Below are 23,736 nucleotides of genomic sequence, written 5' to 3' on the forward strand. Positions count from 1 at the left end.
CTTTTTTCGAGCCTCTTGTAGCTGGCGATCAGAAGGCCCCTTTGGCCAGTCTTTCTCCATAACTCCGCCCTTTCAGGCCCTTAGAGGGCTCCCTTGCCTGGGGTCCGTCTCTGTTGCTCAGCACATCAGGCACACAGAGGGGGCCCCCTGGCTGGGGTCCTACTCTGTAGTTCAGTGAGTCAGGCGTTTGATGGGCCAGCCTCTCTATTGTTCAGCTGTGGATGCTGGCATGTGGAGAGAGAGGCTATGGTGATGGCTCCACCCCCTACGTGTGACTCAGCAGTATTGCCTTGCTTCCAAGGCTGCCTGGCTTTCCTCCACAGGCATTTCCCACCACAATCTCCTCCCTCACCTCCCCTCCATCTGTCTCTCTGCAGTCAACAGGAGCCCTCACACTAGGATTGCTCCTCAATCCCTAAACTCCAGCTCCCAACCACTGCCCCTTCTGTTAGGGGAAGCACACTGATTGAAACCGCCCACCCTGGCCAGGCACCATAGTAACCATTTGCATGAGTTGTTTTATGGCAGGAGATCCTGATAAGGAATATGGAACTAATAAGCCACCACCAGCCGGAAGAGTTCGGGAAAGGTCGAGAGGAAACACTACCTGTCCGTCCACTTCCCAGAATCCCTCTTGCTAGCATCCATCTTGGCTGAGTGATGCGTGCGCCACCAGGAAAGACTCTGAATTAGAATGATTGGCCAAAGACCACCCGGAAACTAATCCCATCACCATAAAACCCAAGACTGCGAGCCACGCGGCAGAGCAGTTCTCCTGGGTTCCCTGGCCCTCCTGGTCTCCACCTGGGTGCCCTTCCCAATAAAATCTCTTGCTTTGTCAGCACGTGTCTCCTCGGACAATTCTTTTCCGAGTGTTAGACAAGAGCCCAACTTCGGGCCCTGGAAGGGGGTCCCCCTTCCTACAACACTTCCAGGAGACCTGCGTTCCTGCCTGGCATATGTATGGCTGCGACAATGACTATCCGATTCTCATTCCATTTATTCTCATTCCATTCTCTATTCCATTCCATTCTCATTCCATTCTCATTTCCATTGCAGATCAGCTGTTTCACTCTCAAGCCTTAAATGTTTCTCCTGTGACTCAGACAATTGCCCCAATGTGGGGATCAGACCCCTGCTTCAGTTCCCCCACCCACCAAGGGCAGGTCCAGTCCTTCTAACACTCCTGTGTTTCCCCCTAGTTCCTTCATCCTACCGAGTTTTGTGTGGTTCTATAGATTCTTTTCCTCTGGTCATGTACTCCTGTCCACTCTCAGCTGGCATTCCGCATGCACTTCTGTGTCTGAAGGTGTAGCCCTGATGTATCCGTGGGGAGAGATGTACTCCACGTCCACCTACTCCTCCGACATCTTGTTCTCTCCTGAAGTCCCTTGATTTTGATCGTAGGTTTCTGTAAACTTGGCCATTCTCAATCCAGTATTCTTTTCTTCCAGAGGAAATAATGAAGACAAAGTTCCTTCTGAAGAGCTGGACACTTCTTTAGTTTTTAAAATATTTAAACCTAATTAAATATTTTAATAAAAATGAAGCTAATTGCAATATCTGTGTTCAGTGTCCATGTGGCTGTTAATAAAAAGCGTATCATGTTTCATATGTGACATCTAGACCCACTGTTGACTTTTAAAAATGCACAGCATGGGAGTGTGAGTTAAGTTTTATCTGGAGCAAAGTGAAGACTGCAGCCTGGGATACAGCACCTCAGATAGCTCTGAGAAATTTCTCCAAAGAGGCAGGGGAAAGATCAGTACATACGTGATTTTGGTGAAGGGGAATACATGCAGTCAAGCACATATTTTCCCAGAAGGTTTCTACTAGTCTCATAAAACTTTTGCTAGTCACAAGGAACAGTTGTCACCATGAAGGATTTTAGTGTTTTTCTAGATATGGTGGGATACAAGAATTGGACTCATAAGATCAGCTCCTGGAAATAGAAGACCTATCCTATCAGTTTTTCCCCCAAGCACAGAGTGCCTCATTTCTGCTCTCCACCCTGAACTCCTTTCAGTGGGTATTGAAGGTCAGCAATAGCAGCAGCATGATTTTATCATTGTGGAGGCAGTTGGTAAGTACCAATTTGTAGCTGACAGGGTGCCATCATGGTCATAAATTCGACCAGACTTTGGGAGGCATTTCATGACTATTTCACTATTTCACAGTGCAAGGAAGGCTCATTCCTAGGTCTGCTGGCAATTTCGAAGATAGGCTACCCACTCAGTGTGCTATTACTGGACTAGGTCTTATCAGTAGTAATCAAAGGACTCTGGACCAACTTGTCTTAATCTGTTATGGTCCAGGAAAAATTCCCTCTTGTGGTACCTTCCCATATCTAGAGTTATACTATTACAGTCACTGATCACATACAAAACTATATATTTCATCAACTGCTTCAAATTGCTTAGTCATTATTATTTTCATTGGAGGTTCAGTCACACACATTACCAAATGGTAATACAAGAAATGACTATCTTGTAAAACAAGTACAAAACAAGTACAAATAACATAGCTAGCCATATTATTAAAGTCATAAGAATGAAGCCAGAACTTACACTAAGTGCATCCCAGTATATTCTCAGGTCATCTGACTTAGACTATTCTGTACCAATTTTTATCTTTCAGGGAAATTTTATGCACTGTCCATAAGGCTCCTAGCCCAGTTTTCTAGTGTTACTAAGGTTGGTTATGCTTAGTATAATTTAATTGTTCCCAAGATAAAGAAGAGGGGCTTAAATCTGAAATGACCACAACCTAGTGTTAATGTCATAAATCCATCCCACAATTGTGGGAGGTTTTATTCCTTGAATTTTTGCTGTTGCTCTGATTGAGCTTGAATAGCTTAGAGGAAAATTCATATTATGGAAAGGGTCAGAGAACGTATTATTAATCCACCAGGTGAGAGAATTCCACCTAGTAATATCAAGAGTAGCCTAAATAGGACTGAACTTTCTTCCAATTAGACTCTTGGAGTGGAGAAATCCACCAAGGTAATCTGGAAGTAATAGATGCAGATAATAGACCACAACTCAACAATTGGGGTTGATCTTTAAAACTAGCATATCATATCCATGATAGAAAATTTTTGATTTATATGCAAAAGTCTAAGAAGTCAAGATCACAAAAATCAGGTCCAGGATCTTGGTAAGCTGCCTACTTCTCATGTCATTTTCTTCTCTTCCTGGTGTAGGTGTAGTTTCCTCTACTTGAGCATTGTTTTAAGGTGAGTTTGAGGTCAGCAGTCCTCTCTCTAGGTCAGTCAGTTATAGGGGCCTTTAGAAGTGGGAATTAATCCAAGAGTCAATTTCCCTTCAGTTTCATTGTACATGAACTAGTTAAGAATACTTGATTTAAAAGTCCTTCCATCCAGGTTGGAGACAGCCCTTTAAATTATGTCTTTTCCAGTATATGTAATCCCCTGTTTGCAGGTCATGGAGCATCTGATCTTCATCCAGAGATTACTGAGATAAGCTTCAGAAACAAAACTAGAGTGTCCTTTTAATAATTTGATTAACTTCATATTAATATAACAACAAGGAACTATCTGGGAAGTGAGTGAGTAAATACAGACACTCATTTACATAACTGGGATTTAACATTCATTGAAACATAATCTTTTTAATCTCTAAAATTACTCTCATTTCTACCAGACATATCCAAATTAAGATTAATTTGTTTGCAAAATAAATCTGGTCTCAAAAAATATATCTTGGCCTGATGATTTATATAACTATAATTGATCATATAGGCTTTTTGCTTTACTGAAATTGTTATAAGGAGTCTCAAACAACTTTTTTCCCCCAAACTCTAAACTTCAAACTGAACTTTTTAAAAAAACCTCTCAGGGATAGGAAAATCGTGCCAAGGACTTATTACATGTTTCACCTTACAGACCTAGGGGAACTTCTCCCTTCACAAGGTCCCCAAATACCTTAAGATCTCTGCACCTGTTGGCGAGGTAGCTTTCCTTTTGTTGCTCAGTTGCTCGGTCGTGCCTGGCTCTGTGACCCCGTGGACTGCAGCACGTCAGGCTTCCCTGTCCTTCACCATCTCTCGGAGCTTGCCGAAACTCATGTCCATTGAGTCAGTGATGCCATCCAACCATCTCATCCTCTGTCGTCCCCTTCTCCAATTTATCTTTCCTAATTTATCTGGTGAAGCTGCTGGAAACCTAATAGATTACAACATCTGGAAGGTGCAGATAGAAAAAAAAGGTAAGTGTTTCAGTTCTGCCTACAAAAGTATGATTTACCAAATTACTGTAGGCCATAATTTGTTTGATGGGAAGGTTTTCCTTTCACCTGTAAAACATGGACTCAACCCAGTAATTTTTCAGACAGAAGCCATAAAAATTATAACCATTTTCACCAGGTTACTCAGTCCTTTTGTTAACTAACTCTTTTTGTTAACAGTTTATGAAGCCATCCGGTTTCTCCTTAGGATTCTTTAATTTCTTACCCAGTTCAGCATTATGGTCTAAAAGTCAGAAACTTACATTTATCCAATTCTGTTAATCTTCTTGAAGAGGAAGCTTTTTTGCAAAGGCATCAGCATAAAACCATAACTGCCTATAATGACAACTTAAGGCTCGTTTAAAATCTGATTACAATGCAATTGACAAAGTAACGTGGTTACTGCTGTGACATACAACACTTGCAGATAATAATTAGAATTATGACTGATAACACCTTACCAGGACATTTCAGAATTTTAGGAACTCCATATAAATTTTAGAATATCTATATAAGTAACATTTACCATACAATATAACCTCAGAAGATCTAGTACTCATTTGACAATACTTCCAATGTAATTTAATGTATCAAATGAACCTAGTTTACATCTCTCTTTGGGATGTTTCAGGGGCCCTTTGAAGCATCCCAAAGTTAGCTAGAGGTCAAAGGACTTCATTAAATTTTGATATAGGAAGTTTTGTCAAAAAATATCAAAAAGAATTTAGAACACTCAATCAGATAGGATCATAGGTCCCTGTGAAGCAATATTTATTCACTTAGCCAAAGTAACAAATTTCAAGGGCAAATACAGAGCAGATCACTTAAAAGAGCTTAAAATCTGTTATCAAAGGCAGTTCAGCATCTTAACAAAACTTGTGATGTAGAAAATCTTTTCTCAGGGTCCACTTTTCACAAACCTGTTTGTAGCCATCACTTTCTATACCATCACTATTTTCCCACTCAGAAACAGACATCTGTAAGTCAGACCTACTTCTTTTTCCCTTAATAAAATGCAATTCTATTCTTCATGCCTTTTTCACTGAAAACACATCCTATTTTCCTTAAGCAACCATGAGCTGACCTTTATATTAGCATTCTATAGATTGGTGAGCATAAATACTAATGATAATTTCTAAAAACACTTCCTTTCTTATAGAGAACATCTCAAGATGGCAGCAAACATATTCATTAATAGTCTAAAATATCCTTAGTCTCTCTGTAAGAGGAAGCCAGTGATTATTAATTACTGTTTCAGTATCTCATTTTATTGGGAGCGACCTAGGTATTCAATAAGCTTTCATCACTTAACTTAGCAGAACCCTAGTAATTCAGTTTCTCAAAATCTGGAGAGACTAAAATATAATTACTCTTTAATGGAGTTTATCTGAAAGCTCTTATCTCATTTACATTTTCTTTCCTTAAAAGTTTCTTCGCACTGAGTTCCTTTCCTTGTTGGCAAATTTGTAACAGATATAATAAGATATTATTTAGTCTATATTAAACCTAGGCACAATGAAAGTACTATACTGATGACTCTAAGACATGTCTATACTAATTAGATCAACAAACGTGAACATTAATGCCAGGACGCTGCTGTTCGGCCGCTCAGTCAAGTCCGACTCTTTGTGTCCCCATGGACTGCAGCAGGCTAGACTTCCCTGCCTTTCACCATCTCTCAGAGCCTGCTCAAACTCATGTCCATGACAGGTATTAATTTAATACTGAGTATTTCCCAGTTCACATGAATCTGAAATTCATTTAGTTTCATTTTTCTTATATTTAGAATTGTTTGATTTGTAAGCACTTACTTTTCTTCAGGCAAATTAAATTAGAGCTCATTATCAAATTAACCTCAGAATTCTATCCAAAGACAGATACATGCTAAGACATAGATATATTCAGACAGACACAATGAGAGATTTAGCTTCACTCCTTGTTTTCGGTGTTTGTTTTTCAGTTTCAGCAATTAGAGATGGTCTTGATAGATAAGTGACCCTGAGAGCTCTGGTCTCAAGGCACAGAGAGTGAAAACCAGGTTCTCCTAAGTCAGACTTCCTCCCTCGGGACATTTTCTTTTTCCTTCAGGCTAACTTTCTCTTAAACAATTCTTCAAGAGATGGGAATACCAGACCATGACCTGCCTCTTGAGGAATCTGTATGCAGGTCAAGAAGCAACAGTTAGAACCTGACATGGAGCAACACTCATTCCAAATAGGGAAAGGAGTACGTCAAGGCTGGATATTGTCACCCTGCTTATTTAACTTGTATGCAGAGCACATCATGAGAAACGCTGGGCTGGAGGAAGAACAAGTCAATGACAGACTGCCAGCAGCCTTTTTTCATCCTGATGTAGTTTTGAAAGAAGCTTCTAGACACCAATCAAAGTAAGCGTTCTATTCAGTCTGTTTGATCTTGTGGCCAACATTTTCCAACTGTGTGCACAAAACTATCAATTTTGGAATATCAAAAGAACCTCAATTTGGTCATTTTAGGTTGAGATGTCCTTTAGTATAATTTCCCCAAATTAAGTAGGTACATGCAAGTTGAAGTTTTGTATGTACATAACCCTGGCTGAGGTGTTAATTAAAGGCTGGCTCTCTGATGCTCCTTATTCCTGTATTTCAGAGGCTCTATTTCCCATTTTAGTTTGAGTTTGTCAGAGGTAAAATTCCCTAGTGAAACTGTGTGGTGGGCCCGTGTGCTGGTGTGAGATCAGCTCTAGCCATCATCCCGGACATTTCAGTTCTCACGTGTCTCAGTTTCTCCCTCCAGCAGTCTAAGACCACCAAGGATACTCAGATCACTGAATCGCCAGTTCTCCGTCTCCACCCTCTGGGAGCAAGTGCTTCAGTTAGCGGATGGGTTTCCCCATGGGACCACTGCCTGGGTGAGGACTCAGCCTCTACCACTCCCGTCAATTTCTCAGTCACCTGAGAAAACTGTAACTGGTCAGGAGGAGTCTCATCCTTTTTCTTCAGGGCCAAGCTCTCATGTAATATCTTCACTTTTATCCTAACAAATTACTATTAAGGCAGCTGAATTGAGAAAAAATGTCAGATCAGTTTCCTGACCACTCAGGAAAGACCACTCAGTCTCCTACAACTGAGCAAACCCTGGTATCTTTCAACCAGCCCCCACCCCAGTATCTTTCAACTGGGCAGGTATTCCTTGATCTCTTCCAACCAAACCCCACCCAGCGTCTAGATGCTGGTGGGTTTGTCCCAGTATCTTTCAAATCCCCACCCCCCACCAGTATGAGGGAGGAATCGGGAACTGGCAGGACAGGTCTTCAGATAGATATTTTCAGGAGCCAATTTTACTAACATGAGCCCAATTCTTGTATCTCCCCAAATCTAGAAAAGCACGAAAATCCTTCATGGTGATGACTGGTCCTCATGACTAGCAAAAGCTTCATGAGACTAGCAGAAACCTTCTGGGAAAATATGTGCTTGATTGCTTGTATTCCCCCTTGACCAAAATCACATATATACTGTCCTTTCCACTGCCTCTTTGGAACAGTTTCTCAGACCTAGCTAAGACGCTATCTTCCAGGCTTCAGTGTCCTTATTTTGTCCCAAATAAAACTTAACTCTCATGCTGTGCATTACTTTTTAAGTCAACACGACAAATTTAAGAATGCTATAAATTATTTAATACTACAAATGTCTTCAGCAAATATTACACTGATTCTTGAGTGCCTCCAAAACCAGAAATTGGAACTCAAAGAGAAGCAAGAAAGTGGTTACTCGGCACTCCCGGGAAATAACGCACCGTGCAGGAATCTATTGCCATCATGCTACCTGAGAGGAAGGATTTGCAAGTCAATTTTCTTCTCCCTTAGCTAAGCACACTTTGACAGCCCAACTCCTCCCTGCACTCCATGTCTGTCTCCAAAGTTCACAGTGACGCAACTCACAATGCCACAACTCACAATGCCACGTCTTTGGGGCATCTCAGATGTAACTTTTCTTTTCCGAAAATATAGAGCAACTTATGCAGAGAAGTGTTTCTCTGGGACCTGAACTGTGTTAGTCTCAGAAACGTGTGTTTGGGGTGACCAGGTGCTCTGAACCAGCACTGAGGGCTGAACCCCAAGGGAAAGAAGCGCCTCTGGGATTTTAGTAGACTTAGTTCTTTCGTGGCTGTAACCCGTGGTACCTTCTAAAGCATAAGGCTGTGGGTAAGGAGCTCTCTTGCTCAGATCTAGGAGGTAAAACCTTATTTTATATTCCCCATGGTTCCTGGTCGGGATTCCCTGGTGCCTCAGACAGTAAAGAGTCTGCCTGCAATGCAGGAGACCCAGGTTCCCGACCTGGGTTGGGAAGATCCCCTGCAGAAAGAAATGGCAACCCACTCCAGTATTTTTGCCTGGAAAATCCCACGGATGGAGGAGCCTGGAGGGCTACAGTCCATGGCGTCACAAAGAGTTGGACATGACTGAGCGACTTCACTTTCACTTTTATGGTGCCTGTCAGGGCAATCAGGAAGCCCTCATGGTGAGGAGGTCATGAATAAGCTAAGACTTCAAGATTAGATAAGAGTTAACAAAGCAAAGAAGTGGGGAAAACAGGGGAGGGGGTGTAAAGGATGTGCCAAACAGAATAGAGTGTGCAAATGAGAGCCTGATGCCTTCAGGAAACCGGAAGGAGGCTTGCTTGGGCCTCATGAGTCAGGACAGGAACTCTGAAGCCTGACATGAGGTGAGCGGGAGAGGGGAGAACAGGTGAGGGGATACTTTTCCTCACTTCCATCTTTCCACTCTTCTCATCTTCACTTTATTCCTTCTTTCTAACATGTATACAGTGATTATGATATTCCAGGCCTTGTACTAAATCATTATACCTAGATATAAATATAGGTAAAGGCATAGGTATAGAAATAGGAATAGCTATAGATAGATAGCACCAAACAATGTGCTGACCATCAGACAACTGCACTCATCTCCCATGCTAGTGAGGTCATGCCTAAAATCTTGCATGCTAACCTTCAGCATTATGCGAACCAAGAACTTCCAGATGTCCAAGCTGGGTTTAGAAAAGGAAGAGGAACCAGAGATCAAATTGCCAACATTCAATGGATTATAGAGAAACCAAGGGAATTTCAGAAAAACATCTATCTCGATTTCATTGACTATGCTAAAGCCCTTGACTGTGTGGATCATGACAAACTGTGGAAAATTGTTAAAGAGATGGGGATACCAGACCTTCTTAACTATCTCCTGAGAAACTTGTATGAGGGTCAAGAAGCAACAGTGAGAACCCTGTATGGAACAACTAATTGGTTCAAGATTGAGAAGCAGGTACGAGAGGGCTGTCTGCTGTCACCCTGTTTGTTTAACCTACACACTGAGCACATCAAGGGAAATGCTGGGCTGGAAGAGTTACAAGCTGGGATCAAGATAGGTGGGAGAAACATCAACAGCCTTAGACATGCGGATGATACCACCCTAATGGCAGAGTGAAGAGCAACTAAAGCGCCTCTTGATGAGAGTGAGGAAGGAGAGTGAAAGAGCTGGCTCAAGACTAAATATTAAAGTAAAACTAAGATCATGGCTTCCCTGGTGGCTCAGAGGTTAAAGCTCCTGCCTCTAAGGCAGGAGACCCAGGTTTGATCCCTGGGTAGGGAAGATCCCCTGGAGAAGGAAATGGCAACCCACTCCAGTATTCTTGCCTGGAGAATCCCATGGGCAGAGGAGCCTGGTAGGCTGCAGTCCATGGGGTCACCAAGAGTCAGACATGACTGAGCGACTTCACTTTCACTTTCACTTAAGATCATGGCATCTGGCCTCATTCCTTCATAGCAAATAGAAGGGGAAATGGTGGAGGATTTCCTCTTTCTGGTCTCCAAAATCACTGTGGATGGTGACTGCAGCCATGAAATCATAAGATGATTGCTTCTTGGCCAGAAAGCAAAGACAAACCTAGACAATATGTTGAAAAGCAGAGACATTACTCTGCTGACAAATGCCCATGTAGTCCATATAGGCTATGGTCTTCCCAGGGGTCATGTAGGATTGTGAGAGCTGGATGGTAAAGAAGGAAAAATGTCAAAAAACTAATGCCTTTGAACTGTGGTGCTGGAGAAGACTCCTGAAAGTCCCTTGGACAGCAAGGAGATCAAACCAATCTTGAAGGAGATCAACCCTGAATATTCACTGGAAGGACTGATGCTCAAGCTGAAGCTCCAGTATTTTGGTCATCTGAGGTGAACAGACAGCTCATTTAAAAAGTCCCTGATACTAGGAAGACTGGAGGGCAGAGGAGAAGAGGGTGTCAAAGGATGAGATGCCTGGATGGCATCACTATGAACCTGAACTTGGGCAAACTCCCAGAGATGGGAAGGGACAGGAGGCCTGGTTCACTGCAGTCCACTGCATCGCAAAGAGTCGGACATGACTGGGCGACTAAACAACATCAATAGATAGGTAGAAATAGATACACAGACATAGATTTGTGTGTGTATAATCATTCAATTATATAATTATAATCATTTAATACTAACAATTACCCGGTGAAGTAGGCTGTTACAGTGTAACAGTTGAAAGATCAAGTCAGTGGATCCAAAAAAGGTAGGTGTGTTCAAAAAATATTTAGGTTAGTCACTGTGCGTGCTGTGCTAAGCTGTTTCAGTTGTATCCAACTTTTTGCAGGTTCTCTACCACTAGCACCATCTGGGAAGCCCCCAGCAATTCCACTCTGAAGCATTCTTTCAGAAGAACTGAAAACACATATTCAAAGAAAAGTTCGCACTCCTGGCAGCACTGTTCACAATAGCCATTAGATGGAAAGAACCCAGCTAGACACCAATAGGTGGATGGATAAACAAGATACATCGTGTCTGGGCCATGGACTACTAGTCTCTCATAAAACAGAATGGCACATGCTGCAATGTGGGTGACCTTCGAATTAGTCACGTGGAGAGAGAAAGAAGCCAGACACACAAGGTCACATGTTACCTGGCTCCATGTTTATGAAACATCTAGAATAGGAAAATCCATAGAGTCAGAAAGTAGGTTAGTGATTGCCAGGAGCTAGGGGAAGGAGAGAGTGAGGAGTAATGGTTAAGAAGTTTCCTTTTGGGGTGACGAAGATGTCTTATAAAAAATAAATAGAAGTGATAGTTGCACAACATTGTAAATATACTAAAAGCTAACAGATTATATGTTTTTTCTTAATTGAAGTATGTTTGATTTTCAGTGTTTCATATATACAACAGTGACTCAATTTTATATATATATATATATACATATACACAACTGAATCTTTTTCATATGCCTTTCCATTATATGTTATTACAAGATATTGAATATAGTACCCGTGCTATAAAGTAAGTCCTTGTTTATCTATTTTATATATAGCAGTGTTTATCTTCTGGGGCTTCCCAGGTGGTGCTAGTGGTAAAGAACCCTTGTGCCGATGCAAGAGACAAGAGACGCAGGTTTGATCCCTGGCTCTGGAAGATCCCCTGGAGGAGGGCATGGCAATCCACTCCAGTATTCTTGCTGGAGAGTCCCATGGACAGAGGAGCCTGGCAGGCTGCAGTCCTTAGGGTTGCAAAGACTCAGACGTGACCGAAGCGACTTCACATGCACACGTGCACACAGTGTATACCTTTTAAACTCAAAGCCCTAATTTACCCCCTCCACCTTCCCCTTTGGTAACTGCAAATTTGTTTTCTATGGCAGTGAATGGTATGCTCTGATTTTATTTACTGAAGTATAGCTGATTTACAACGTTGTGTTAACTTATGCTATAAAGCAAAATATTTCAGGTATACATATACATACACACACATTATTTTTATGTAATCTTTTTTTAAATCATAGGATACTGAATATAGTTCTCTGTGCTATGCTGTAGGACCTTGATGTTTATCCATTAATAAGTTAATTGTATGTTTTTAAACAATTAATTTTATGTTATGTGAATTTTATCTTAATTTTTAAAAATCCAAAAAAAGTCTGTAGGAGGTGGAGTCAGTAAGATGGCAGTTGGTGATTGATGGAGGGTAGGGAGATGCAGAGGGCTTCCCTGGTGGTTCAGTGGTAAAGAATCTGCCTGACAATGCGAGAGATGTGGGTTTGATCTCTGGGTCAGGAAGATTCCCTGGAGAAGGAAATGCAACCTACTCCAGTGCTCTTGCCTGGGAAATCCCATGGACAGAGGAGCCTGGTGGGCTATAGTCCTAGGAGGTGCAAAAGATTCAGACACGGCTTAGCAACTAAACAGCAGCAACAAAGGGAGATGGAGAAGTAAAGGAAGGAGTCAAGGAGGACTGCCAGCCAGCTGACTTGAGCAAGTGGGAAAAGTGACTACATTTACTGAGAAGGGGAAGACAGGAGCAGACTTCTAGGAGATGGCGAGCTCCATTTTGGATATGACAAGTAAGAAGGGTTGAGACACACAAGTGAGAGCTCAGAAGTCTAAGACAAAGATGTTTGGGAGTCATCAACATAGCACCATAAATTAACTCTTTAAGAGTAAATGAGACTTGAATTGGTTCCCAAAGCTTTTCAGGTCTACTATATCCTTCTACTTCTCTGTATATTTATTCTATTAATTTTTGAGAGTTTGATATTGAAACTCCAACTAAAAATCTTAATTTATCTCCTTAAAAAAGTAACTGTAATATACAGTGGAACTATATGTAACCTTGTTCTCTATTGTCCAAGTCTCCTGTAGCTGTGTTATCATACTTTTATAATTTAAAAATATTAAAAATTTTTTTAAAAAAGAGCAAATGAGACTTAATATCTAAGGGTCTAATCAAAAAAATAAATAAAGAAGAACCAAATTTGTAAGTTTAAATCAGCATGTTAAAAGACATGTCTGATAAAGGACTGTTATCCAAAATGTACAAGAACTCTTAAAAGTGAAAAATAAGGAAACAAACAATCCAGTTAAACAATGGGCCAAAAACCTTAACAGACACTTCACCAAAGATACACAGAGGGAAAATCAGCATGTGAAAAGGTGGGCCACATCACATGTTATCAGGGAAATACACACTGCAACAATGAGTCACCGCCACACATCTGTTAAAGTTGTAGGCCCAAATCCAGAACCCTGGAAACATCAGATGGTGATGGGGATGTGGAACAACAGGAACTCTTCCACTGCTGGTGAAATACAAAACAGCACAGTCACTCTGGAAGACAGTTCAGCAGTTTCTCACAAAACTAAGCATGTGCATGCTAAGTTACTTCAGCCACATCCAACTCTCCACGACCCCAGGTATTACAGCCCGCCAGGCTCCTCTGTCCATGAGATTCCCCAGGCAAAAGTGCTTGCTGGAGTGGGTTGCCATGCCCTTCTCCAAAACTAGGCATACTCACCGTATAAGCCAACAATTGGGCTCCTTGGTATTTACCCAAAGGAGCTGGAAACATATCCACACCAAAACCTGTATACATATGTTCATAACAGCTTTATTTATAATTGCCAAAAACTTGGAAGTAGCCAAGATATATTTCAGTAGGTGAAAGGATAAATACTATGGTACATCCAACCAATGGAATATTATTTAATATGAAAAGTAAATGAATACGCAGAGCACAGAGGATTCTTAGGGCAGTGAAAATACTCTATATGATATTATAATGAGAGAAATATATCATTATATATTTGTCCAAACCTATAGGATGTACAACACCAAGAGTGAACCCTAAGGTAAACTTTGGGTGACTGTGATGTCCATGTTGGTTCACACTGGTTAAAAATGAACCACTCTGTTGAGCAGTGTTGATAATGGGGCAGGCGATGAACGTATGGGGACAAGGGGCATAAGGAAAATCTCTGAGCTGTGCTCTCAACTTTACTGAAAATTTTAAAACTGCTCTTTAAGAAAACTGCTCTTAAAGGATAATCTTTAGGGAGACTTCCCTGGTGTCCCAGTGGTTAAGAATCTGCCTTGCAATGCACAGGGTGACAGCTGGATCCATGGTCACGGAACTCAGATCCCACAAGCCACACAATGTGACCAAAAAAAACCCAGAAACCATATATATATAGTCATTATAAAAGTAGACTATGTTAGAAAACATTACAGAAATTTTAAAATATAAGGCATTAAAAATTAATATCAATTTCAAAATATAAAATCTCTATGTTCAAGGACCTACATGGAAAAATGAAATCAACAGGTAAAACAATACAGCCATGTAAAGTAAGTCTTAAGTTGTGTAACAACCATCAAAGACATTTCATCTTTTTACCCTCCACTTCTCCAAATGCACACAGCCACAAAGATAGCCACATAGCCACACATTTTCCCTGTTCCTGAAAATGACACATTCTCCCTTGCCTGTCTGTCATTTCACTGTTTCCTCTAACTAGAATGCTTTTCTCCTCTGTTTTCTATTCTTTAGAGGAACATACTTGGGAGTAGAATTGCTGGATAATATGGTAGTCTTGTGTTAAACTCTATGATGAAACATTGAACTATTTCCACAGCAGCTGCCCCATTTTACACTCCACCAACAAATGTACAATAGTTCCAATTTCTTCACATCCTCACCAACACGTGTTATATTTTCTGGGTTTTGCTTTTATTTTTTTTTTTTATTACTAGTCTAGTGAGTGTGAAGTGGTATTGTATTGTAGTTTTTATTTGCATTTCCCTTAAGCTGGCTTAAGGGCTTCCCAGGTGGCTTGGTGGGTAAAAATCTGCCTGCAATGCAGGAGACACAGGCAGACACAAGTTCGATCCTCAGGTTGGGAAGATTCCCCTGGAGGAGGGCATGGCAACCCTCTCCAGTATTCTTGCCTGGAGACTTCCATGGATAAACAGCCAGTCCATAAAGTAGCAAAGAGTCGGACGCGACTGAAGTGCCTGAGCATGCACACATGCAAGCTGGCTTAAAACTCAACATTCAGAAAACTGAGATCATGGCATCCAGTCCCATCACTTCATGGCAAATAGATGGGGAAACAACGGAAATAGTGACAGACTTTATTTTGGGGGTCTCCAAAATCATTGCAGATGGTGACTGCAGCCATGAAACTAAAAGATGCTTGCTCCTTGGAAGAAAAGCTATGACCAACCTAGACAGCATATTAAAAAGCAGAGACATTACTTTGCCAACAAAGGTCCATATAGTAAAAGCTATGGTTTTTCCAGTAGTCAAGTACAGATGTGAGAGTTGGACTATAAAGAAATCTGAGTGCTGAAGAATTGATGATTTTGAACTGTGATGCTGGAGAAGACTCTTGGGAGTCCCTTGGACAGCAAGGAGATCTGACCAGCCCATCCTAAAGGAAATCAACCCTGAATATTTATTGGAAGGGCTGAGGCTGAAGCTGAAACTCCAATACTTTGGCCACCTGATGCAAAGAGCCAACTCATTTGAAAAGACCCTGATGTTTGGAAAGATTGAGGGCAAGAAGAGAAGGGGGCAATAGAGCATGAGATGGTTGGATGGCATCACTGACTCACTGAACATAAGTTTGAGCAAACTCAAGGAGATAGTGAAGGACAGGAAAGCCTGGCGCACTGCAGTTCATGGGGTTGCAAAGAGTCAGACACAACTTGCAACTAAACAACATGACTATTCTGTGCTTACCAGGTGGCACTAGTGGTAAAGAACTGCCTGCCAATGCAGGAGACCTAAGAGACACAGGTTCAGATTCCTGGGTCAGGAATATCCCCTGGGGGAGGGCACAGCAACCCATTCCATATTCTTGCCTGGAGAATCCCCAAGGACAGAGGAGCCTGGAAGGCTACAGTCCATAGCGTCAGGATGAGTCAGACACGACTGAAGGGACTTAGTACGCATACATGACTATCTTGAGCAACTTGCTTTTAAAAAATCTTGAGTATTTATTTATTTTGGGCTGTGCTGGGTCTTCATTGCTGCACAGGCTTTTCTCTAGTTGGAGCTTCTCATTCCAGTGGCTTCTCTTGTTGTGGAACTCAGGCTTTAGTAATTACAGCATGTGGGCTCACTAGCTCCGGTTCCCGGGTTCTAGAGCACAGGCTCAACTGTGGCACACAGGCTTCATTTCCCTGCAATAATTGGGATCCTCTCTGATCAGGGATGGAACTCATGTCTCCTGCATCAGCAGATGGATTCTTTAGCACTGAGCCACCAGGGAAACCCCTAAGTAACTTTTGAATGCACCTTCTTGTTTAGTTGCTAAATCATGTCCGACTCTTTTGTGACCCCATGGACTGTAGCTCACCAGGCTCTTCTGTCCATAGGATTTTCCTGGCCAGAATACTGCAGTGGGTTGCCAAATCCGTCTCAAGAGATCTTCCCAACCCAGGGATCGAACCTGCATCTGCTGCGGCTCCTGCATTGTAGGAGGATCCTTTACCACTGAGCCACAAGAGAAGCCCAGGAATACTGGAGAGGGTTGCCATTCCCTTCTCTAGGAGATCTTCCTGACCCAGGACCGAACGCAGGTCTCCTGCATTGTGGGCAGATGCTTTACCATCTGAGCCACCAAGGAAGCCCCAGAATGCACCTACTTTTCTCCAATCCAATGACTTGCTTTTGAGCTATCATATTGCAACATCCTACCTCATAGAGTAATTATAAGGATTAAATGAGTCAATATATAAATCCACACAGGAAGATTCAACTGAAGCATCTCTGTGTCTTTAAACACCCCCAGAGCCTTTCAAGTATTCAGTGTTTTCTCCTATGGGGAGGCTCCTCCTCTTGGTAGCCACATTGTTGTTAAAGCTCCCCAAGAGATTATTATCAGCAGCCATGATTTAGAACCACTGGTTTGGGACACTCTTCCCCAAACTGGTCAGATCATGGGAGTCACCTGGGACACTAATTAAAAGGGTGGATTTCCTGGCCTGGCACCAGATCTTTGGAAACAGAATTTCCAGGAGGGAGGCCTGGAAATCTATATTTTAAGAGAAGTGCCCACACGTGATTCCTATGACCAGGCCTGTTTAGGAAACCCTGAGCTAGTAGATTGACAATGCCAAAAGCTTTGACTGTGTGGATCACAATGAACTGTGGAATATTCTGAAGGAGATGGGAATACCAGACCATCTGACCTGCCTCTTGAGAAACCTGTATGCAGGTCAGGAAGCAAAAGTTAGAACTGGACGTGGAACAACAGACTGGTTCCAAATCGGGAAAGGAGTATGTCAAGGCTGTATATTGTCACCCTGCTTATTTAACTTATATGCAGAGTACATCATGAGAAACGCTGGGCTGGAGGAAGCACAAGCTGGAATCAAGATTGCCGGGAGAAATATCAATAACCTCAGATATGCAGATGACACCACCCTGATGGCAGAAAGTGAAGAGGAACTAAAGAGCCTCTTGCTGAAAGTGAAAGAGGAGAGTGAAAAAGTTGGCTTACGGCTCAACATTCAGAAAACTAAGATCATGGCATCTGGTCCCATCACTTCATGGCAAACAGATGGGGAGACAGTGGAAATAGTGTCAGACTTTATTTTTTTGGGCTCCAAAATCATTGCAGATGGTGATTGCAGCCATGAAATTAAAAGACGCTTACTCCTTAGAAGGAAAGTTATGACCAGCCTAGACAGCATATTAAAAAGCAGAGACATTACTTTGCCAACAAAGGCCCGTCTAGTCAAGGCTATGGTTTTTCCAGTAGTCATGTATGGATGTGAGAATTGGACTATAAAGAAAGCTGAGCACCGAAGAATTGATGCTTTTGAACTGTGGTACTGGAGAAGACTCTTGAGAGTCCCTTGGACTGCAAGGATATCCAACCAAGTCCATCCTAAAGGAGATCAGTCCTGAATATTCATTGGAAGGACTGATGCTAAAGCTGAAGCTCCAATACTTTGGCCACCTCATGTGAAGAACTGACTCATTTGAAAAGACCCTGATGCTGGGAAAGATTGAGGGCAGGAGGAGAAGGGAACGACAGAGGATGAGATGGTTGGATGGCATCACTGACTCAATGAACGTGGATTTGGGTAGACTTCTGGAGTTGGTGATGGACAGAGAGGCCTGGCATGCTGCGGTTCATGGGGTCGCAAAGAGTCGGACATGACTGAGCAACTGAACTGAACTGAACTGAGCTAGTGGACAATCAAAGGGCAGTAAACACAGGGGGCATTTTGAAACTAGATAATCTGGTTTTCAGAATATGATCATCTCGCATTCTGGCTCTGGAAAAGAGAAACTTGCTAACCTTTGGTGAAAACTTACTGCAGGGATGCTGCCCTCCAAGACTTTGTCCCCACCCATACCCATGTGACAGACCATCCACCTTAAACCCTCCACAGTTAGGAGAGCCCTCACTCTGCGAAGCACAGACCTCAGTGTGAGTCCCGGAGAGCCGGAGCTGCCCAGACAGATGCCTTACTCCTTCTTTGTGGCTCTTCCTCTTTGGTGAAATCATCCTGTTCCTACTGTGTGCAAGAAATGCTCCAAACGTGACGGTATCTCTAATCTCCACAGCATCTCTAAGGAAGAGCGCACTGTCACCATTTTTTTTAGATATGGCTCAGACATAAAGGAGTTTGCTCAAGGTCACATACCTAATGCGTGACTAAGCATGGATTCAAACCATGTGATTACAAAGCTGTGACACATTCCACTCTGCAACTCTGTCTCTCAAAGATGACTTCATCTCCCCAGTTATAGCTCACCAGACTATTTGGCTTGCTGCTAAGTTTTCTGTTATATGTGGGAATTTCAGACCTGCAGCTCCAAAATACCTGGAACCATCCAGCCTGAAGGAGTCCAGGCGAGTATCCAGGGAGCTTTGGGAATCGAGTTCAGAGAGAAGAAAAGGGGGTGATGAGAGTACTCAGCTTGGAGCAGAGATGGTCACTCTTCCCCATCCACCCCCATCACACATCCTCCTAGAACCGAAGGAAGCCGGAAGAGGATATCACCTTAGTTCAGGTCAGCAGGAAAGATGTTGACCTCTGGGAGGGACATGGCTGGGGAGGGGTTATAGGAAGGGGAAAAATGGGACGCGTCATCCCTTCCCCAGCAGAAACGAAAGACGGAAAAGTTTCCAGCCATGTCAGGCGAGTCTTGTGACTATACCATGCTGCTTATGGGATTCAGGGTTTACAGGGCTCTGGAATTTTACGATGTTTCAGAATGAGCATCCAGGTAGTCTATGGAGAAGCCACTGGTAGACAGCAGCTGTTCCTGAAAGAAAGGCCACACGACCCGGGGGACCCCAGGATAGAAGCTAAAAGAACCGTGTATTAGCAAAGTGCTGGAGATACGTCCCTCACAGGCCACTCCACAGGTCCCAACAGTTATCCACACCTCCTCCCTCCTCTAAATCCTCCAGCCATCAGCAGTCTCAAAGTCTAAGTGAAATGCTGTGCTTGCTATATGAGTGCCATTCCATGACACTCCAAGGGCCCCTTTTCAACTAAAGTGTTAAGCCCCCAAGTTTACACCATATAGAAAATTCTGGAGCAGCTGCCAGTCTCATTGTCTCCTGGAGGGGAAACCTGGGAAGGGGATGCTGTGAGTGTACTGTGGTGCTACACGGGGGCAGCTTCTCTTCTGAACTCATGGAACTTGGTCAGACTTCTGACCTGACCTGGTATCAGCTGTAGCTGGAGGAGGAGAAAGAGAGGACAGGGCAGAGAAAGTGACATAAGAACGCGAGAGAATGCAAAAGGCCTCGGGAAAGACGTCCTGGAGATGAGAGGGCCGGCAGTGACTTAACTGTCTTCCATCTTCATAATGGACATTACAGACCACGAGGAAGTTTCAGATCTGACCAAAAAAAAAAAAAAAAAAAAGAGTTCCTTAATGGGGAGATAGCAATTGAGAACCCTTTAAGTTCTCTCCTTTGGAAAGGAAAAGCATAGAAGAACTGCCTCAACTAACACACTTTAAGAGTGACCGGAGGGAATTCCCTGGCAGTCCAGGCATTAGGACTCGGTGTTCTCACTGCTGGGGGAATGCCTGGGTTCAATCCTGGTCAGGGAACTAAAAACCCGGAAGCCAAGCAGATCCACCAAAAAAAAAAAAAGAGAGAGAGAGAGAATAAGTAGCAGCAGCGCCTACATGAGCTTGGAGGTTCTTGTCATACTGAGACCCACTGTGATGTTCAGAAACCCTCACCATCTCCTTGACACCATCACCTCCTCCACTTCTCAGACTCTTCTTCTGCAGCATCTGGCGGGCTTGCTACCTGCTGCTAGTTCCTGTCTTCTCACTTGTGACCTCTGTTCCCTGTATCTGTGCTTCTCTCTTCACAGACTCTATTTCTGCTTTTTCAGCAGGAAAGGGCTGGGCATCTTCCCCTTCCCAAGGTCACATCTGGCTGGGTTGGAAGAAAATCTGTCCCCTCAGCCCCTCTCAGTGTGAGGTCCTGGGAATCAACACAGCACAGAACAGACTACCTGGATGAGTCTCATCCATTTTATCCATCATTCATTCAACACACTTCTTTAGTACCTCCTAAATGCTGTGTGTGCTGTGTGCTAAGGCATTTCAGTAGTGTTTGATTCTTTGCAACCTTATGGACGGTAGCCTGCCAGGCTCCTCTGTCCATGGGATTCTCCAGACAAGAATACTGGAGTGGGTTTCCATGCCCTCCTCCAGAGGATTTTCCCCATCCAGAAGAAGAACCCATGTCTGTTACATCTCCCGCATTGGCAGGCAGTTTCTTTACCACTAGCACCACCTAAGTGCTAGGAGCTGGGAATACATTAGTGATCCAGTGGCCCTGAGGCTTCAGAAGACCTGCAAAACTCAGGTCTTCGGTATTTATATACTCATAGCAATAGTTGCAATACCCATAACCAACAAAGAACTCCTATAAAACAGTAACACAGAAAGCCTAACAGAAGATGGTCGGGAACACATGTATACCCATGGCTGATTCATGTATGGCAAAAGCCACTACAATACTGTAAAGTAATTAACCTCCAATTAAAATAAATAATTTTTTAAAAGAAAATGGACAGAGAAATAAAGTACTTGAACAAATATCCAAATAGCAAATAAACATATGGAAAGGTGCTTAACCTCAATCAGTACTAAGGAAATGCGAAACTGAACCACTATGAGATAACAGTGCACACCCAGCAGAATGGCTAACATTTTTATATCATTTTAGAGTGATGACACAGTGTTGATGGGGATGTGGAGTGACGGGAATGCTAAGACACTGCCTGCAGGACTGTCAACTAACATGAGCACTTTGGAAAATTATTTAGTAGCGTTTACGGACCCTAGAGGGCTTCCCAGGTGGCACTGATGGTAAAGAAGCCACCTGTCAATGCAGGAGACAAAAAGAGACATGGGCTCAATCCCTGGATCGGGAAGGTCTCCTGGAGGGGGGCATGGCAGCCGTCTCCAGTATTCTTGCCTCGAGAATTCCATGGACAGAGGAGCCTGGTGGGCTACAGTCCATAGAGTCGCAAAGAGTCGGACATGACTGAAGCAACTTTGCATGCACGCACACACTTCTTCGCCTGCACACACGCACTGATGCTAAACATATAAACATATTCAATGACCCAGTAGAACTGATGCTTTTGAACTGTGGCATTAGAGAAGACTCTTGAGAGTCCCTTGGACTGCAAGGAGATCCAACCAGTCCATCCTAAAGTAGATTAGTCCTGAGTGTTCATTGGAAGGACTGATGTTGAAGCTGAAACTCCAATACTCTGGCCACCTGATGCGAAGAGGGGACTCATTTGAAAAGACCCTGATGTTGGAAAAGATTGAAGGCAGGAGGAGAAGGGGATAACAGAGGACGACATGGTTGGATGGCATCACTGACTCGATGAACATGAGTTTGAGGAAACTCCAGGAGTTGGTAATGGACAGGGAGGGCTGGCGTGCTGCAATCCATGGGGTCGCAAAGAGTTGGACACTACTGAGCGACTGAACTGAACTGATGACTCAGTAAGTCTGTTTGTAAGTATATATCCAACAGAAATAGAAACATAAGTGTGCCAATGGACAGAAACAAAATTGTTACAGCAACTTTATTCATAATAATGCCAAACTAGGAACGACCTAGATGTCCACCAACAGAATAATAGAAAATTAAACTGTGGTATATGCATTTAATGGTGATGAAATAAAACTCATATTTTATTACAAGACAAGAAAAATTGAAACATAAAAGTTTTGTCTGCCCATTTGGGCCTCCTCCTTCCCCTTTAGTATGTATCGTGCATACGCGTTAACCAGAACTCCATAGCAGATAATATTCCTTCTTAATCTTGTAAGGGGTCATGATGCCCCACTACTTGCTTTGTTATGCACATCTGGATAGCATAAACTGTCAATACATCATTCAGTGTATAAATCTTCATCTCAAAAACACATATAACTATGTTTTGACCTCCAGCAGGCAGAACAGTCCTCCCAGCTTTCTGAAAAACTGTCTCTCAAGTTATAATCCTCAGGCTGGCTTGAATAAAATTTTCCATTTCTTTCTCAGAACATCTATTGATTTTTTTTTTTTTCACCAACAGCTGCAATGGTGTACCATACAGCAATGAAAATGAATGAGCTTCTGCTACCTTGGGCTTAAATTTCACAAACACAATACTGAGAGGAGCTAGACACACAATAGCACCAACTGGGCAGTTTCATTTATACAAAGTCCCAGAGCAGGTGAACTAGCCCACGGGATTAGACAGAGGTTACTTTAGGAAGGAGGGCGGGGTAGTGACTGGGGGGAGACATGAAGAGCGCTTTTGGGGTGTTGGCTATGATCGAATTCTTGATCTGGGAGGCTGTCATACAGGTACACTGTGTCGTAATTTGTTGACCTACATATTTGGGATTTGTGCACTTTCCCACAGATCTGGTGGGAAATTCTATTTAAAAAAACTTACAGGGGAAGGGAACTGCTTCAGGAGAATTTTATTTTTTTAAAGGAGGGTAGAAAGGGAATAGGAGGTGGATCAAGATTTTCCATTCAGGTGGCTCAGCTGTGGCAAGATGAAAAGGGGAAAGAGAGGACTGTTGAATGGAGCAGGGGCAGGAATTATTTCCAGCCCCCAACTGAAAAGTCTCCAGACACCTTCGCCTTAATTCCCTACCCACGCCTACACCACCTACTCAAAATCGGATCCTTCTGGGTGCAACCCAATGTTTCCGAGTCCAACGGTTACTTTTGTATCCAGGCAGAAAGACGTAGTGTTCCCAGTCAAATTAGAACCCCAATTTTGACACAGCCATGTCCTCTACTAGGTGCTATGAGAAACGGCAGGCCCTGATGCCAAATGTCCCAGCAGCTAAACTGGAATAACCCTAAGGACGAGAGTGGGAGAAGAGGGACTAGACAGTGTGGGTTTGCGCAAGGGAATTAATTACCTGCTCCTGTTGCTCTGTGTGTGCTGGGGTGCGTGCGAGTTGGGAGGAGGGGGTGCGGTATCTCAGAAAGAGGAAGAGGCAGCCAGAAGCACCTATCCAGCACTGTGTTTTCTCCGCAGGCACATCTCTACTCCAAAACTCATCCGGGGGTCTGGAGTCACGCTCGAATGCAGCCCTGAGCCACCTTCCGGGAGGAAAATAACAGGAAGGAACCACTGGTCACAGGTT

At 43.0% G+C, this 23,736-nt stretch overlaps 1 long non-coding RNA gene across 2 annotated transcripts; it reads right to left on the reverse strand.

Moving 5' to 3' along the window:
* Positions 1 to 982: 982 nt before the first annotated feature.
* Positions 983 to 23,714, reverse strand: LOC139037549 (uncharacterized). Of its 2 annotated transcripts, XR_011490435.1 has the most exons (3): positions 23,509 to 23,714; positions 18,506 to 19,938; positions 983 to 4,200 (listed from the first exon to the last, which is right to left on the reverse strand). It is a non-coding gene; the product is annotated as an uncharacterized lncRNA (long non-coding RNA). The 2 variants fall into 2 exon arrangements; XR_011490434.1 differs by lacking the exon at positions 983 to 4,200 and having other exon boundaries at positions 13,659 to 19,938.
* Positions 23,715 to 23,736: the final 22 nt, after the last annotated feature.

The sequence above is a fragment of the Odocoileus virginianus genome, chromosome 11 (genome assembly GCF_023699985.2).
Source record: "Odocoileus virginianus isolate 20LAN1187 ecotype Illinois chromosome 11, Ovbor_1.2, whole genome shotgun sequence".
In the NCBI taxonomy this organism is placed as follows: Eukaryota; Metazoa; Chordata; class Mammalia; order Artiodactyla; family Cervidae; genus Odocoileus; species Odocoileus virginianus.